The 14,224-nt window shown below is 47.6% G+C and overlaps 1 protein-coding gene across 7 annotated transcripts in view; it reads right to left on the reverse strand.

Annotated features, from left to right (window-relative positions):
• Window positions 1-14,224, reverse strand: part of ANK3 (ankyrin 3) — a 716,972-nt gene that overhangs the window by 686,890 nt on the left and 15,858 nt on the right. The window lies entirely within an intron of this gene.

The following is a 14,224-nucleotide window of genomic DNA, read 5'->3' on the forward strand; positions in this document are numbered from 1 at the left end:
CGGGAAGCCGGCTGCCGGTATTTAGGCAGTCGACTTCCCGATTGCCTCAGCCTTAAACTCAGCAGCATTTGCACAGCAATAATAGTGGTGTCAGATGAGCGCTTATCTCTCCTCACTAATACCCCTTTTACACCAAAATCCAGGGTCTGACCCTGGAATTTGAACACTGGTCAATCCCAGGTCGAACTCGGCTTCAGACCCCGTTCACACTGCAATTCGACCCGGGTTAGACCCGGGTTATTCCCGGGTTTGCCCCGTTCACACTGAACCCGGGTAATCCCTGTAGATGTCATAAAAAATTGACTTTTTTAAGGGCTGACAAAGATGAGGTCACAAAAGGCAAAAAAAGAGAGGGGTGGGGACTGCTTACAGCATTGCTACAGGTTGCTGTTCTGGCTGTGGCAGGCTGTGTATTAGCCAGTGTTTGTGGCTGCTGGTCAGGCTGTGGTGCAGCCTGCAATTCTGGCTGTGGCAGGCTGTGTGCCTGCCTGCTTTTGTGGCTGCTGGTCAGGCTGCTGTAGTGCAGGAGGTTAGGCAGGGAAGCAATGGATTCATGTGTGTCTCTCTCTGCAGGACACTGACAAATTACATCATCTGCCTGTGCCCCAGATGCTCCAATCAGCATCTTTCAGAGCTAGCCGGGTCAAATAAGCAGGGTAGCACCCGTTCACACTGCCTCATGACCCGGGAACAACCCGTGTTCAACCCTGCTCTCAACCCGAGTAAGATTCCCGGGTAAATCAACCCGGGAATTTTTTCTGGGAGCCGTTCACACAGAGCATCGACCCGGGTCGACCCGGCGATAACCCGGGTTATTCAGTTGGTGTAAAAGGGGTATTACAGGGCAGCATATACGCACTCTAAAATGAGATAATTAATTTTCAAGAGCAAACTACAGAGGATGGCACACATGCGCCCTCCAGACAACACTATAAAGATTCACAGTTTTGCAAAGGGCTGCAACATTGTTGCAACAAAGTTAAAAGCATCAGCTGGCGTCTTCCAAGTTCTACTGTAGTGTTGAACTACGTCCTTGATAAATGAGCCCTGGAGGTCATGAGTCCAGGACTTCTTCCAATTATGAGATACCCTGTCTCAATACATTCTCAAGGATAAATTCTCCAATCAGCGAATGCAGAAAACATATTAAATTTAAAAGACCTTATTGTTTAAGTATATCGAGAAGGCTGTGTGGGTGGCTGGGGAGGTGTAAAATCAGTTCTCTCAGGATAAGAGGGTCCAGAGCAATTAATTTCCACCTCCAGCAGGATAAATGAGGGTTATACAGGCTCTTGGAGTGAGCACCACACAAATGGCAAAGGACCTGATTCAGACCCGCTCGCAAGCGCTATGCGCTCACAAGCAGGTCGATGGTGGGGCACTGCGCACGCGCAGCATGCGCAAGCCCCGGAGCGAGTGAGAAATTCACTCTCTCCGGGGCTCGCTACAAACGGGGCGGCTGTCGATGTTGATCGACAGCTCGCCCCGTTTTGTAGGCGGGAAGGGGGAATGGCTGGCCAAACTGAGGCATTCCCAAAGGAACGCCTGCCGTTTGAGGGCGGCCCTACTGACATCACTAGTGATGTCAGTAGTGAGCTTCCGGGGCTTGCGGCTTGAGCTCACTGGGGCTTGCGGGAGACGAGACCCTACCACAAGGGTCTCGTCACAAGCCCGATGGTCGCGACCATCGCGACCATCACCTGGCCGCTCCCAAAACCTGTGGGTGGTCACCCACAGCTTAGCGAGCGGCCAGGAGACTGGTTTTTTTTTTTTTTTTTTTAAAAAGCAGCCGCCCTTATTCAGAGCAAGCACTCACTTTTTGCGAGCGGTTCTAAATCAGGGCCAAAGTTCCGGATAGCAGACAGCTAAAGTTGTGCGGGTTAGGAGAAGGCGGGTATTCTACTATAATTTTTTATCTCTGTTTGGTTCTTCTTTGGCAAAGAAAGCAACATAAACATTAACTAATCTGCAAACCATCTCATCATCAATTAAAGATCAAATTAAAAAAAGTGAAATTGTCTTTTAAAATGTGTTCAGACACATGCACTTTGCCAGACCTTAACCTAAAATCATTATGAAATACAGTATGTCACATGGACCACTTAACCTACAATATTATGTACAGGACAAATGCAGGCAGGGGGTGTTGAGCAGTGCGTGTGCCCTGAGCGCCGTAGGACCGGGCATATGGAGCGCCGCCGGCCACGGTACCGACCCGCCCTAGTTAGGCAATGTAGCGTCGACTGCAGTGTTTGCGGTCAGCGCTACACATTTACAAAAGGACCGGCACTAGGCTTCCCTGCGCCCTGCGCCGGTCCTTTGCTGCACAGCCGAGACCTTCCCTCCCCCTGAGTGCTTACCCAATAGCGCCAGGAGGAGGGTGGAAGGCGGGCGGTCTCAGGCTGTGCAGTAACACACACATCACCGCCAGTGCAGCAGCGATGGGTGTGTTAACCAGCAGCCAATGAGAGTCAGACAGACTCTCATTGGCTGCTGCTGCTGCACACATATCACAGCCGCGCGGCAGCGATGTGCGTGTTAACCAGCAGCCAATGAGAGTCAGACAGACTCTCATTGACTGCTGAGCTCCCACTGCAAGAGCCGGCTCCCTTCCGGCTCCTGCAGTGGGCAATGGGAGAGACGTCATGATGTCTCTCCCATAATGCAGAGCGCGCCAGCCAGGGAGGACTGACTTGCGGCGCCGGGAGCAGTGGCTGGAGCCGGAGCGTGGATTCAGGTAAGTGTATTTGGTTTTACTAGTGTTGTGTGTCTGCACATCGGGGGGGGGGGGCACTATTACTGTGGGGGAGCACTACTGGGGGCACCATTACTGGGGGGGACCATTACTGGGGGAGACCACTACTGGGGGTGGGGCACTACTGGGGACTACAACTGGAGGGGGCTACTATTGGGGGCACTGCATCGGGAGGGGGGGGGGGACTACTACTGGGGGCACTATATAAGGGGCTTACTACTGGGGGACTACTACTGGGGGCACTAAATAGGGAGGAAAACTACAGGGGGCACTGGATAGGGGGGATCACTGCAGGATGCCTGCATAAGGAGGACCACTACTGGGGGCATTATTTAAGGGGATTACTACTAGGGGCACTGCATTGGGGGGACCACTATGGGCACTAAATAGGGAGCAAAACTACAGGGGGCACTGTAGAAGGGGCACTGGATAGGGGAGATCAATGCTGGGGGCCTGCATAAGGGGGACCACTACTGGGGTCACTGCATAAGGGGGGACTACTGCTCTGGACACTATATAAAGGAGCACTGCATAAGTTGGACCACTACTGGGGGCACTTCATAAGGGCGGGGGGAGCGCTGCATAAGAGAGACCACTACTGGGGTACTGAATAAGGGGAACTAATTGGGGGCTGCATAAGGGGAACCACTACTGGGGGTACTGTATAAGGGGCACTACTATGGGCCTGCATAAGAGGGACCACAACTGGTGACATTGCATACTGGGGGTTCTGTATAAGGGACACTACTGGGGTTAAGGTGCATATGGAAAGGAATGTTCAGAGTGACGATAAAGGGGTGTGTGTCATGTTGACACACCCCATTTTAAGTGGCCACATCCATTTTTGCCACGCGCGCGCCTTTGGTGCGCGCACATTGGGGGGGGGGGGCTCCTTTTTACATTTGCCCTGGACTCCAAATACCCTAGTTACGCCACTGTTGCCAATAGATGCATTTATCCATGCAAACCTATATATAAAATCCCAAAAGAGACAGCATTTACAAGGAGAGAGGCATTTTGGTCTAAAACATTTCAAAATATGGACATTTGGGAGCAATGGTTTACTTATAATGTAACTGTACAGTTGTTATTATTCAGAATTAATTTGGGCTTTTGGGACACAAACACAAAAGGGAACATGTAACAGATGCTTTGAATAAACTGCTGTTAAAACAGCGCTTTGACATATGTTACTGCTGATATTGTGTAAACCGGTTTTATAAATGTACAAGTCTTGTTTGTCATATTGCTGACATGACAGCAGTGAGACCATACACTGAGCAGATAAAATATAGGCATGCCACAATGTAAACATGAGCTATGTATTCATAAAAAAAGTATATATAACTATGTAGATATAAATGTTCTCTGTACAGGAAATTGAAACTCATAAAGCCTTGATCAAGACAATTGGTTGCTCTTAGCTCACCAGCTAAGGTTTACGGGCAGATTTAATTAGCCGTGAGCAGCGGCCGGAACGGTGTCCGGGAAATGGGTCTTGATGATTTTCAGCTACTGTAATTGGCAGTTATGGGCAAGCTTTAGCTCTTGTCTAATTGAATCTGCCCCTTGGTTGTTCCTCAATATCTTAAACTGTTCCAGTATTTACTTAATGTGTAGGCAGCTACTCTGTGCTCAAAATAAGTGTTCAGTTTATCAACAAGGTAGAGCCAATGCTAGTTTCTAATTATTTTTATTATGATCATTTATGTACTGTATAGGGCTCTGCTTGGTAAATGAACCCATGAACTCAGATATGCTAATCACTATGCCACAGCACATCATGGCCATACAGAATGACATTTTGGGGCTATCTAGCGATCTTTTCTTGCAAGGACAATGGCTCTAATCAGGGAGAGGGGATGAGCGGGTATGAGCACCAGGGTCTGTCAGAGTGTGTATCATATGCGTCTTTATAATGGGTGCAAGGTGTGCAGTGCACACGGGCCCCTGGGTCCGGGTGGGGATACATACCACACACCCTGCACCCATAGTTAACAAATACTTACCTCTCCGCATATTTCGATGTGCTGCTCCGCAGCCCAGACCGGCGCTGCAGAGCAGCAATAAAGCACTGGGAAAATGGTGGCGGCCATTCTCCTGGTGACCTCCGCATGCGCAGAAAAGATGTCCTCTGGAAAATAGGCATGGGCGCCATTTTCTTGGAGACCTGCGCATGCACAGTAGACCACGCTCAGTGCGCTGACAGAAAGAAGGGGGCCCAAACAGAGGCTGCACACAGACCCCCTCCTCTCTTAAAACGCCCCTGGTGTGTATTCTGCATAGCCAAATGTTAAGGGGAATGCAGTATAGAAAGCAGAAACCCATTATGACTAGCATACACTACATTACACTATCCATTCTGTTTACCGGTTAACAAAAAATTAGATACTTTGGTGACCTGTATACAATTCAAACCCATAGCTGATCACCAGTAAACCAGATTTAATGGTCAGTATGCAAAGCAGAGTCATATCATACAGAGCAGAGTAACAGGCAGAGTTCACTGATATGCTACAAACTGCTGTTTTGAAGGTCAATGATTTATGATTAATACATATACTGTCTATTTTTATATCTATGAAAACTTGCTCTGAAACAAATATAAAGTAAACCGACAACTTTGGTCGTCATGTCCCAAAGGCAGCCAGACTGAGAAACGTCTGTCAATTAAATTACACATTAGAATTAGTCACCTTTTCCCACAGCAAATTAAAGGTTTAAATAGCTTGTCACCCTGTGATTAAACAGCAATAACAAATATATAAAAGTACCAAGTAAATCATAACTTCAGATTTATCAACTTTACAACTAGACAAATTAATATTTTCGAGAAAGGGCTAAATTTGTGCACCCTAACAAGTAACTTGCTATGGGAAATGAGATATACTAGTGGTTCCCAAACTTTCTTGAATCAGAGCACCCTAGGATATCAGCATTTTTTTTACGCCCCCCCCAGGCCAAAATTTTCTTATTGAGAAATTCAGATAAAAATTATTAAATAAATTGTACTCGTCTGTCATCCTTATACTGGGCACACACCTGACAAATAACAACATTTGAAACGTGGGGAAGGTGGCGCTGTGTGCTCCCAGGACGGACTTAGGGTTAGGCACTCCCCACCGAGGTTAGGGTAAGGCTAGGGGAAGGGGGGGGTTAGGCACCCCCGGGGTGAGGTTAGCGTCAGGCACCCCCCGGGAGACTTAGGGTTAGGCTGCAGGGAAAGGGGGGTTAGGTTTGGGCTCTTAGAGGGGGGGTTAGGGTTAGGCACTCCTAAGGGAGGGTTGGGGGGGAGGTTGGGTTAGTAAATAGAAAAAATACTCACCTGTCAGGATCTTCACTGCCGGGCTTCTGCTGTCGGGATTTGAACCGCCGTCCATACTGATTCCTACATAACACGCATACAGCATTCACATCAGACCCCAAGGCATACATTCACTATGCAGCACTTTTCAAAGCCATGTTTAAGGTGGCTTCTGCTGCTATAGTTAAAGAAGCAATAATACTAATCACAAAACATGTCTGGCTTTGTATTTAGTATTATTGCCCCTTTATGTCTAGCGGTGGCTTTGAAAAGCACTGCATAGTAGATTTACCCCCAAATACCCATTATATACAGCCCAATGTCCTGCACTGAAAGAGAAGAGTCCTTTCTTTCTATTAAACATATGTTATCTTCCTTGTCTGAGGTGCTGTGTTGCCATTAGTAGAAAGTCTTATTATCGGCTCCTGGTCTTAGGGGTCCTGAACGGGAAGCAGTCGGGAAGCCGGCGAACGTAATCCCGACCGCCGGCTTCCCGACTGTCTAATTCTGGCAAGTGTCTAATGACAGGCTTCGAAATCCTGACGCCTGTCATTAGACTTACGCCGGGAGCCCAACACCCAGCTTACCGACTGAAGGTAAGTCGGTGTGGACAGCCGCGGGGGGGGGGCGGGATAGGGTCGAGGGTTAGGTTAGGAACTCCCGGGGGGGACTTAGGGAAAGGCACCCCCTCCCCCGGGAGGTTAGGGTTAGGCACTCCCGGGGGGAAGTTAGGGTTAGGCACCCCCGGGGGGAACTTAGGGTTAGGCACCTCCTGGGAGGAAGTTAGGGTTAGGCAACCCGCGGGAGACTTAGGGTTAGACTGCGGGGGGGGGGGGGGGTAGGTTTAGGCACTTAGAGGGGGGCTAGGCACTTGGGGGGGGGGAGGTTAGGGATAGGCACCCCTAAGGAAAGGTTAGGGTTAGGGGGTAGAATTAGGTTAGTTTATACTTACCTTTGGACGTTCGGGATCTTCACCCCTGCTGGGTTTCCACTGTCGGGATTTGAACCGCTGGCCGAATCAGACTGATTCCGTCCTGAACAAATGCCCCTTTATTAAACCAACTCTGAGCTGCCAGAGAGAGGGCTACCTAGATAGGACTGATTGTGTTACTAACAAATCCAGTTTTCAAATATGTTTTTAGTCCCTGCATACTGTATTTATTAAATACTTTTACCTGTAATTGCAAATATTTTCACCTTTTAGTTGCAATTTAAACAAGCTGTAAGAACTGAAAATTATGTAAATATTTTGCATTTGCATTTTATCGTACTGCTCCCATAGGTCTATTTACATTTCTCAACTTTAATGATTATATTGTATTAGAAAAAGCACAGTATAATTTGTATGAAAACATCTACATACACACACACACACACACACTCTGCTGTGCACATTAGATGTAACACACATTATATCATGCTTCTCAGTAGTCCTGATCTTCATAGGACATTATATCATGCTTCTCAGTAGTCCTGATCTTCATAGGACATTATATCATGCTTCTCAGTAGGACAACACAGATTAGGATGGGCAGCACAGACTGTGTAATGGTTAGCATTACTGCCTCACAGCACTGAGGTCAAGGGTTCAATTTCCACTAACTGTGTGGAGTTTGTATATTCTCCCTATGCTTGCGTGGGTTTCCCCCGGATACTCTGGTTTCCTCCCACAATTCAAAAATATACAGTTAGGATAATTGGCTCCCCACAGAAATTAACCCTAGTGTGTATATGTGTGAGCATGTGGTAGGGAACATAGATTGTAAACTCCACTGATACAGGGTCTAATGTGATTGCCCGAATATTCTCTCTGTAAAGCGCTGCAGGAATGTGTGCGCTATATAAAGAACAGGTAATAAATAAATAAATAATGGCGTCTCCCTGTCACCCTCTACCTCTCTCTGTCACCCATTGCACTTTGAACGTGGCGGAGGGCGGAGGAGGGGGGCCCAAAGCAAATTTTTACACCTGGGCCCACCACTCACAAGTTACGCCACTGCTGTGGAACTACACATCCCAGCATGCCCTAACAAAACTGAGGCAAGGAATGCCAGGATGTATAGTTCTACAGCAGCTGGAGTGCCACAGGTCACCTACCCCGGCAGTCTCCAGTATAGGATGCATAGTGTAGTTCACTACAATTGTTTAATCACAAAGGGCTTCTTACATGTTTGTGACTGACTGCTGCATTATAGTGGGGCATAATGCAGGGGCAATGGGGACCAGAGAAGGATTTAGACCTCACATGGCCCTAAGCAAGACACCGATTTGGGGCCCCCCTTTCTCAAACAATCCATAAAACTACCTCACTGACAGCAGCACATCCATGCTTCACCGACAGCAGCACATCCATGCTTCACCGACAGCAGCACATCCATGCTTCACCAACAGCAGCACATCCATGCTTCACCAACAGCAGCACATCCATGCTTCACCGACAGCAGCACATCTATGCTTCACCGACAGCAGCACATCCATGCCTCACCGACAGCGGCACATCCATGCCTCACCGACAGCGGCACATCCATGCCTCACCGACAGCGGCACATCTAGTTATGCCCCTGTAGTAGTTCCCATATAATAATGCCCCTGTAGTAGTGCCCATATAGTAATGTCCCTGTAGTAGTGCCCATATGGTAATGCCTCCATAGTAATGCCCCTGTAGTAGTGCCCATATAGTAATGTCCCCATAGTAATGCCCCTTTCGTAGTGCCCATATGGTAATACCCCCATAGTAATGCTTCTGTAGTAGTGCCCATATGGTAATGCCCCCATAGTAATGCCCCTGTAGTAATACCCCCATAGTAATGTCTCTGTAGTAGTGCCCATATGGTAATGCCCCTGTAGTAGTGCCCATATGGTAATGCCCCCATAGTAATGCCCCTATAGTGCCACTTACACACCAAAAAAACACAAACATTACTTACCTTAAACCCCGCTCCTACGTCGGCCGCCGTCTGGTCCACCCGGCTGCTCCTCGGAACTATGGGAAAGACGTCATTACGTCTCTTCCATAGTGCCCGTGGAGAGAGCCGAAAGCTGGAGTTCAGGAGAGAACTCCAGCCACCGGCTACCGTGACGCTGCAGGGAAGGAGCCCGGCGCCCGCTGGTAATAAAATCTCAGCGGGCGTCCGGCTTGGAACTCCCCTGTGGCACCGGGCTGGAGGACACTGGTGGTGGGTGCAGCGGCGCACCCAGGGCACGTGCACCTCTAGCCCCCCCCCCCCCCCCTAATTGTGGCCCTGCTTAACCTATGTGTTGTCTTGGTCATCATGATCCTCTTCACACATTAGAATTGGGACCAATGATAAAACCACCGATTTTACTGTAGTTGGGGCGTGAACTCACAACATGCATTAGATGTTCATTAATAATAAAACAAAGACACAATGAATTGTCTCACAAAGCAACAACACATTTACTGACAAAGCTGTTCAGGAGTCTAACCTCAACATTAAAATATTACGGTACTAATGGAAATCGGATGTGCATTTTCTCAATGGTTACTTTATTGAATCTACAGCTCCACACAGTATCCAGTGGGATAAGAAAACTGACAATTAGGCGTTGTTCACATTACTACACAGTGGTGCCAAGGAAATATAATATTATATCACTGTGTACGATGGCTGAAATGAACATTTTGCAGTAAGACTTAATTCCTCTTTATATATTCTGATAGTTAAAGTCAGAGCAGAAGCTTATTTGACATTAAAGTATTTTCAGAAGTTCATCGTTTTCTCATTCCTTGGAGATTTACGATCAAATGGCTCCATTACAAACAACTTCTTTATAACAATTAGCTGTTATATTTCCAATGTATGACAATGGATCAGTAGCATATACAGCTGGCATTATGTCACCTACGGATTATGGTACTCATGACATGTCACTAAAATAGAAACTTCATGTCTTATTTATCATCCTGTAGGTAGTGCAATATTCCTTTGAACCTCTCACTTTTGTACATGTAAAACAGACATCTGCTAAACTTTGTAGATATAGCTCAAAATATTTGGTTAAAGTGCCAAAAGATTAGCAAAATATGTCATGCTCATATTTACTACTTCATATTAGTTTAATGTACTATGATAACTGTCCAGACAGTCTAATCTTATATATAATAATATAATATATATATATATATATATATATATATATATATATATATATATATATTCTGGCACTCATCCCAGCCACCACAGCATGCCCAGGTGCCTCTCCAGCAGATAGATGTAGTATATAGTGAAAGGTTGGCACTCAGGGTCTCAACAGCACTTCTAATACATAACAGCCACAGCCAGGGTATATATAGTCAACGTTTCAGAGCGTTGCCTTGATAAAAAAAAAGCTAACGCTCTGAAACGTTGACTATATATCCTGGCTGTGCCCGTTATTTATTAGAAGTGCTGTTGAGAACCTGAGTGCCATCCTTTTATTATATACCTATCTCTCTCTCTATCTATATCTATATCTACACACATAGCTGCCGACAGCCGCACCGGGCCTAGGTGACAGGGGGCGTGGCCTAATCACGGGATGCGTGGCAACGCCCCTTAGAGAAAAAAACAATAATTTTTGCTGAGGTGGGTGCTGTGTGCCCCTCAGCCCGAAGCACAGCAATTGGGAGGCATGATCAGCGTGATCACTCCCCCCATAGCAGCCGCGAGCAGTCTCCCAGTGCAGCCCAGCCGCTGCTGTTACATAAGAGGGAGGGGAGCGGTGCTGGATCCAGGCCCCCTCAGCAAGTCTGGGTCCAGGTAATTAGTACCCACCGCCCCCCCCCCTCTCAGCATCCCTGTAAAATTATATATATATATACATACATATACACACACACACAGTATATAATTATACAACAAAGAAAGGGCGCACGGCGGTGTTACTGCATTTAAGATTCTATTGTTCAGAATCATGTTACCTTGAAAAAAGAGCGGACACGCTCTCAAACGTCAGTGTACTTTGGGATATGCTATAAAAATTATTTAAATGCCACCTTTTCTTTGTTGTATTGTTACTCCACTTACTGGGGAAGGCACCGGGGCATCTACTGTTGTACTTTGGAAGGAGTGACGGTCCTTTTGTGAAGGGCCCACAGGGGGAAGGAAGTGGTAAGGGCCCACGCTTACAAGGTGTGGTTAGCTTCCAGAGGGCTGTGACCAGCCACCACAGAGGCTTGGCTAACCATTATATATGATATAGCCTGTAGGCAACATGGATTCTACACTGCAAGGTCTGTCTCTACAATGAATTCAAGTGGACTGTCTAAGACCTGACATTAGAAGAGGAGGTGGGGCCCTCAGGCAGTGGGGCCCACCGGGGATTTCCCCTGTACCCCTGTGGGCCAGTCTGACCCTATTTTATATATATATATATATATATATATATATATATATATATTTATTTATTTATTTATTTTTTATTTATTAGGGATGTGCAGGCTCGGAGTAGTTCGGATTTTCCCGCCAAAACTCGGGTCTCAGAAAGCGTCAAAACGTCATCTTTCATGGACAAACATCATCATTCTTGGACAAAAGTCCATAAAAGATGATGTTTGTCCATGAAAGATGACGTTTTGCCTCTTACTGAGACCCAATTTTTGGCTGGAAAAAAAGAACTAATCTGAGCCTGCACATCCCATAATATATATATATATATATATATATATATATATATATATATATATATATATATTGTGATGGGATCACTGGTAAAGTGGTCTGTGACAGGTACATTTGTCCCAGATTCCTATCCTATGTGTTTAAAATCCCCAGGAGAAAGTCTGCAGTGTAGCAGGCTTGAGTTTCGGCTTTTTGAAAAGCCGGTTTGGGACCTGGGGGTTGTCGGTGAGAGGAGAGGGAGGGCTCCACCCACGGCCACTCCAGGTTTTGGTTTTCGCAGCCTGGTAACAGGTTGTTAGGGTTTCCACCTGAGAGTGGCCAATATAAGCCTAGTGTGTTGAGGGCTGATTGTCTCACCTGGGAGAGCAGACAGGGAGTTTGCTCAGAGACACTTGAAAACCTAACTGTAAGTGTTGTGCTGTGCTTTTGTTGCTGGTGAGGGCATTAGGCCCTGCCAGGTTCGGGTAGTGAGGGAACTACCTGTGAAGTTAGTGCCCCGACAGGACTAGGATTTATATTTATGTTTTCTTTATGTTTCTGACATTGGACAATAAAGATTGGCGCCGACCAGCTTGTACTTGCATCCAGACTGGTGTGCTGCTTCCCTGCTGCTGTGTGTGTGTGTAAGGAAGGAGTCCTCTACCCAGGAGAGGGACCCCCTAACCTAACTGTGTCACACTATGGTGGAGAATGCGGGCACCCACACACACTGAACTTGCAGCAAGAGGAAAACTTTCCATTTAAAAATTAAAGGGACAGACACCCAATTTGTGAGTGTGGAAATAACACTGTCCTTGGAGTCCCATAGAGGAGGCGTCAGCCAATGCTCAGAGAGGCAAGGTTCAGCTTCCAACCTACACCCCAGGACAAAATGGAGGACATTATTAAGGCCTTGCTCCAAGCTACAGCAGCTCAGCAGGAAGCTACAGCAGCTCAGCAGGAGACTAACAAACTTCAGCAGGAAACCGCCAGGCAACAACAGGTTGCCATCGAGGAAACCCGCCAGACCCTTAGCGGAAAACAGCCAGGCCATAAAAGAGGTGGTGCAGCACCTGGTCGCCCGGCCCAGAGATGTTAATACTGGTCCTCCCACCACCACTCACTCCGTACGAGCCAGTCACTTCCTCCAAAAGATGACTTCGGGCGATGATGTGGAGGCCTATCTCGCCGCATTTGAAAGAACGGCCGAAAGGGAGAGTTGGCCCCAGGAGCAGTGGGCAAGTCTGGTGGCACCTTTTTTGTCTGGGGAGCCACAAAAAGCATATTTCGACTTATGCCTGGCTGATGCCAAGGACTATAAAAAACTAAAACAGGAGATCCTAACTCGCTTGGGAGTCACCACCTTTGTTCGTGCCCAACGGGTCCACCGCTGGGAGTTCCATATGGACAAGCCTCCACGTTCACAGATGCATGACCTCGTCATTCTGTCCTCAAAATGGCTACAGCCCGAGACGCTGACGGGACAACAGATCGTGGAAAGGGTCATGATGGACGGGTACCTGCGATCATTACCCGCGACTCTGCACAAGTGGGTGAGCCATGCAGACCCTAAAACCGCGGACCAGTTGGTCGAGCTAGTGGAGAGGTACGTGGCGGCTGAGGAGCTGAGGAGTATGCCCCACCAAGCCCCGATGGCGCACCGGCGAACTCCCACAGACACTGGTAAGACTGTTCCAGGGGAGAAGGGTGCTGGGCGGTGGAATGTACCTAAGACTGAGGGTGTAGAACCTGGAGATAGGCCTGCCGGGCCAGGAAGGTTCTTGCCCCGTAAACGACTAGACATTAATATGATTCAGTGTTTCCGGTGTGGTGACTTCGGCCATATTTCCGCTAATTGTTCACTTACAACTGAACCTATGCAATGTCATGTCTACCGCAGGGGGTCTTTCTTTGCACAGACAGCCTGTACGGCTGACCGGCAGGCTGAGACTGATAAGCACATGTGTGTACTCACTGTAGATGGCAACCGAGTAGAGGCACTGTTAGACTCTGGTAGCTTGGTGACACTTATAAAAGCTGAGCTGGTGAACCCCTTGAGGCATAAGGGGAAAGCTGTTGATGTGACCTGCATACATGGGGATAATCGATATTATGTTACTGCCGAGGTGAACATCGAGACACCATGTGGCTCTGCTATAGTTTCTGTGGGTTTGGTGCCTGGTCTGATTTACGATGCAATATTGGGGAGAGACTTTGCTCACTTCGGGAAATTGTGGGAAAGCAGTTTTGTTCCAGAAGTGAACAACCCCGGTCCACTTGAGAAGGTTGTCGATATAGTGGAGGAGGGAGTTTCTTCTGAGTCAGAGTTATTCCCTTTTCCTACTATGGTTGGCGAACTAGAGAATGCGGAGCGTGACGGTGGCCCGCCAACTGATGTGCCTCCCATTGAGGTGGGAAGTGTTGTTGGGCCAGTGGATCATCTGCCTGATTTAGAGGTCAGAAGAGAGGTCTTTGCCGGGGAGCAGTTGAATGACCCTACTTTGGTAAAAGCCAGGGAGAATGTAAAAGTAGTTGATGGTAAACCCGTAGACCCTGATAGTCCTT

This window comes from Taudactylus pleione, unplaced genomic scaffold (genome assembly GCF_031769625.1).
Source record: "Taudactylus pleione unplaced genomic scaffold, aTauple2 ptg000518l, whole genome shotgun sequence".
Lineage (NCBI taxonomy): Eukaryota > Metazoa > Chordata > Amphibia > Anura > Myobatrachidae > Taudactylus > Taudactylus pleione.